The 5000-nt window shown below is 55.1% G+C and overlaps 1 non-coding gene across 1 annotated transcript in view; it reads right to left on the bottom strand.

The window, feature by feature from the left end:
- LOC126139216 (small subunit ribosomal RNA) overlaps window positions 1–547 on the bottom strand; it is a 1909-nt gene extending 1362 nt beyond the window's left edge. The window contains exon 1 of the ribosomal RNA XR_007528649.1: window positions 1–547. This exon is cut by the window's left edge and continues 1362 nt beyond it. This is a non-coding gene — a ribosomal RNA (small subunit ribosomal RNA).
- Between the last annotated feature and the right edge of the window lie 4453 nt (window positions 548–5000).

Consider the following 5000-nt stretch of genomic DNA (forward strand, 5'->3'; position numbering starts at 1 on the left):
GATTTAAAGTGTACTCATTCCGATTACGGGGCCTCGGATGAGTCCCGTATCGTTATTTTTCGTCACTACCTCCCCGTGCCGGGAGTGGGTAATTTGCGCGCCTGCTGCCTTCCTTGGATGTGGTAGCCGTTTCTCAGGCTCCCTCTCCGGAATCGAACCCTGATTCCCCGTTACCCGTTACAACCATGGTAGGCGCAGAACCTACCATCGACAGTTGATAAGGCAGACATTTGAAAGATGCGTCGCCGGTACGAGGACCGTGCGATCAGCCCAAAGTTATTCAGAGTCACCAAGGCAAACGGACCGGACGAGCCGACCGATTGGTTTTGATCTAATAAAAGCGTCCCTTCCATCTCTGGTCGGGACTCTGTTTGCATGTATTAGCTCTAGAATTACCACAGTTATCCAAGTAACGTGGGTACGATCTAAGGAACCATAACTGATTTAATGAGCCATTCGCGGTTTCACCTTAATGCGGCTTGTACTGAGACATGCATGGCTTAATCTTTGAGACAAGCATATGACTACTGGCAGGATCAACCAGGGAGCTGCGTCAACTAGAGCTGAGCAGCCGGCCGCCCGGGAGTGTGTCCCGGGGGCCCGCGCGAACACGCAAGCGTCCGCTCAATTATTCTGCAAACAGGAGGAGGCTGAGCTCCCCTGCACAATACACCTCGAAACCCTCTCAGGTCCCGGCGGCGCGCAGCGCCGTCCTAAGTACTTGGTCGGGTTCGAGAGAGGCGCAATCGCCCGGAGTTAGGCGAGTAGACGCTTTAGGTGCGACCACCCGTGCTCCCAACTGAGCTTGCCGCTGCCGACAGAGGCCCGGGAGCGTGCTGTCGTGGCATTGCCGGCGGGAGACAACACGCGCCACCTACGGTGACCGGCAGCTCCAACGCCAGCGCCACAGAAGGGAAAAGGCCCCACGTGGGTGCCGAAGCGAACTCTCCCAGCACAGCGCACGTGCCAACACGTCTGCACAACTGCGATACAAACCACCAGCGAGAACCGCTGGGGCGACCGAGCAGCAGACGGCGTCGCGGCGCCGAGTGCCGGGCGGCGGCGCATCCTCAACGCACACAGTCCTCAATCGGACCAGCACACTGCAGATGTCCACCGCGCTTCGCACCGGGCCGGCGAGGACCCACTTTGGCTGCACGGCGCCGCGCGCAGGGTGCCCCGGCGCGCAGCTGCGCCGCCTGCCGCGTCCGTCGGCCGGCGCGCCTGCCACTGGGCGCCCCCACCAGCCGGCTGTAGCGCGTGCGCCCACGCACCGCGCGGCCAGCACGCCGGGCGGCCCCCCCTCACCGGCCGGGGACAGTCCCACCCACCCACAGCCGCGTATCGCTTCACACCCAGATTCACATTCACGTTCGTTGGTATGGTGGGGACCGCTTCGTAGCTGTACCGATCGTTGCCCTCACAGATGTACCTCCAGCAAGGACAACCGCACCACAACGGGTTACCAGTTGTTCATTTGCGTAACGTCACCAGTAAACGTACACGTCCATCCCCGTTTGCAAAGTCAACTATTATTGCATGCCTGCCTGTCAGGTGTCAAGACACAATACGTCCGCTCACATCCACGCAACAAAATGTGCCCAACTAGAGGGCACGTGGAAGGTGCCCCCGTACGTATGCGATGTCCATTGCGCGACCAACTGTCAACCGGCCTCTGTAGCATGTCGCAGATGTGGAACGCGGGGCACCGTGCTATCACATTGTGTGAGAAGAGACTACTACGTCTGCATACACGCGCCACTACATGAACAGACGGCTCATGCTGATCGCCATCCACCGCGTCCATTACTCCCACACGTCTCTATGGCGTACCACACTGCAATGCAGCTGTTATGGCGAGATGACACGTAGCTGTGTGCACAACATCTGGACGGTATGGTTCACCGCAGTCTTTGTACGGTCACACATGTGCCAGAGTGTATCATTCAGTACATGAGGACCGCTGTGCAGTACAGTGTGTGGGTTAGGCGTACATCGGCGGACAGTGGACACAGGACAGAACACGACGTAGACTGAGTGCTTCGGCATGCACCTGACCGACCAGCTTGCGAAGGCAGGGGGAAGGGGGAAGGGTGGGGGGGGGGGCGATGTACGTCCTGCTGGCGTCCACATTACAGTGTATAGCGTGAGCATGTAAAAAGGAAGCAACACTTGCGACGTGTTGAACATGAAACGATACACATGAGACCGGGGAGTGCGAGTCGCGAACTATTCTGAGCGGGTTGCGGTTGGACAACAATACATTAATGTAACGTGTCATATGCCAATTACAGAGCAGGGTAAGGCACAACCTGGGTCAGGTTAAGGCACAACCTGGGTCAGGTTAAGGCACAACCTGGGTCAGGTTAAGGCACAACCTGGGTCAGGTTAAGGCACAACCTGGGTCAGGTTAAGGCACAACCTGGGTCAGGTTAAGGCACAACCTGGGTCAGGTTAAGGCACAACCTGGGTCAGGTTAAGGCACAACCTGGGTCAGGTTAAGGCACAACCTGGGTCAGGTTAAGGCACAACCTGGGTCAGGTTAAGGCACAACCTGGGTCAGGTTAAGGCACAACCTGGGTCAGGTTCGGGCACAACCTGGGTCAGGTTCGGGCACAACCTGGGTCAGGTTCGGGCACAACCTGGGTCAGGTTCGGGCACAACCTGGGTCAGGTTCGGGCACAACCTGGGTCAGGTTCGGGCACAACCTGGGTCAGGTTCGGGCACAACCTGGGTCAGGTTCGGGCACAACCTGGGTCAGGTTCGGGCACAACCTGGGTCAGGTTCGGGCACAACCTGGGTCAGGTTCGGGCACAACCTGGGTCACGTTGGGGCACAACCTGGGTCACGTTGGGGCACGACGTGGGGTAGATTGCGGCACAACTTGGGGTAGATTGCGGCACAACTTGGGGTAGATTGCGGCACAACTTGGGGTAGATTGCGGCACAACTTGGGGTAGATTGCGGCACAACTTGGGGTAGATTGCGGCACAAATTGCATTACATTGCGGTACAAATTGCATTACATTGCGGTACAAATTGCATTACATTGCGGTACAAATTGCATTACATTGCGGTACAAATTGCATTACATTGCGGTACAAATTGCGGTACAAATTGCGTTACATTGCGGTGCATATTGAGTTACATTGCGGTGCATATTGAGTTAGGTAACGGTGCAAAATAGGTTAGGTTAAGGTGCGACATAGGTTAGGTTAAGGTGCAACATAGGTTAGGTTAGGGTGCAAGATGGGTTAGGTTAAGGTGACATAGGTTAGGTTAAGGTGACATAGGTTAGGTTAAGGTGACATAGGTTAGGTTAAGGTGACATAGGTTAGGTTAAGGTGACATAGGTTAGGTTAAGGTGACATAGGTTAGGTTAAGGTGACATAGGTTAGGTTAAGGTGACATAGGTTAGGTTAAGGTGACATAGGTTAGGTTAAGGTGACATAGGTTAGGTTAAGGTGACATAGGTTAGGTTAAGGTGACATAGGTTAGGTTAAGGTGACATAGGTTAGGTTAAGGTGACATAGGTTAGGTTAAGGTGACATAGGTTAGGTTAAGGTGACATAGGTTAGGTTAAGGTGACATAGGTTAGGTTAAGGTGACATAGGTTAGGTTAAGGTACAAACTGGGTTGTTTTATGGTACACATTGCGTTGTAGTACAGTACATGTTATGTTTGGGTACGGTACACAATGTGGTATGGGATGGCGTGTTGGGGGGGGGGGGGGCGAGGTTCGTTGATATTGACCGTAGGAAGTGGATGCGCGAGGCAGCGTCAGTGTGTCAAAGGAGGTATGTCACGTCGGGATGCGCTTTTCGCTAGTGAGAGGGGGGCGCGCCGTGTCTGTGGTTGTGGCAGACCTGTGTGTTTCATTCCCGCCGGTGTATTTGTGCTGTAAGACGATGGAGTGTGGTGATGTTGGGTGCACCCCTGTGTAGGACATGTGTGGGTGTTGATGGCTTATCTGAGCAATTGTGGTTGTCGGACGAGTGGGATATTGTGTTTTATGATTGGACCTCCTGGCCTGGTTATCATAGTCTGGTTGGTGTATTGTGGCGCATAGGATGCACCGGACGTTGGTCCATGCTGGCGCTTAATTATTGAATCTGTGTCTGTTACAGGCAGAGAGTAGTGTGTGATAGAGTGTGTGGGTGACGTGTGGTTACTTTTGTTTGCACAGACGTTCAGCATGTATAGGGGCATTTGCGTATTTGATCTATCTATGTGGGCATGCATAGTTTACTGAGCAGTGCTGCGAGGTGACTGAACTACGAGCGACGTACTCATTTACAGCGGAATGGTTGCCTTCTACCAAAGATGGAGTATCGACTCTACGACAGCGTTGGCACCGCAGGAACCGGTGTCGTAAAATGGCCCCCACACCGTCATCGTTGTGCGGGGTAGGGACCGTCCATATTCTGAGAGGAGCCCTGTTTGCCACAGGGCGTGGGGTCTCGCGTCCTGCGGTTCAGTGCCCCCAGGGAAGCGCGCGGAGGTGGTGCTGCTGCTGCTGTAGCAAGCGAGCTACTTAGAGCATGTATAGGGACAGCGGGAATATGGCATATTGCATATAACTCTTCATGAAACGCAAGATATAGGGGTGGATTGCACGTTACGAGTGCGGGAAGAGTCCGCCGTTCATCCGCTGGAGTTGCGATTTGGGCGGTTGGGGTGGGGCACGTGCGGGTGCGGGTGCGGGTGGAGCGATTGTCGGTCGACGACCTCGTGCGGCGCAGGCACTGGCGTTGGGGCTCCTGTGGTGGACAGATGATGCAGGCTTTGTGGGTGGCGTCGAAAACTGGGCACTGTGGGACCTAGCGATGTTGTAGTCGGCGTGGCGTCGCCTAGATGGCGGTATCGTCGGTGCAGCAGGTCATGTTGCGGGGGACCTGCAGATGGCGGTATTTTTGTTTGTGGTGCGCTCGCCATGGTGGACGTAGTGTCGTCCGATTCGCGTAGATGGAGCTATTGCATGTGGTTTCGTCACATTGTCAT

The sequence above is a fragment of the Schistocerca cancellata genome, unplaced genomic scaffold (genome assembly GCF_023864275.1).
Source record: "Schistocerca cancellata isolate TAMUIC-IGC-003103 unplaced genomic scaffold, iqSchCanc2.1 HiC_scaffold_681, whole genome shotgun sequence".
Taxonomy (NCBI): Eukaryota; Metazoa; Arthropoda; class Insecta; order Orthoptera; family Acrididae; genus Schistocerca; species Schistocerca cancellata.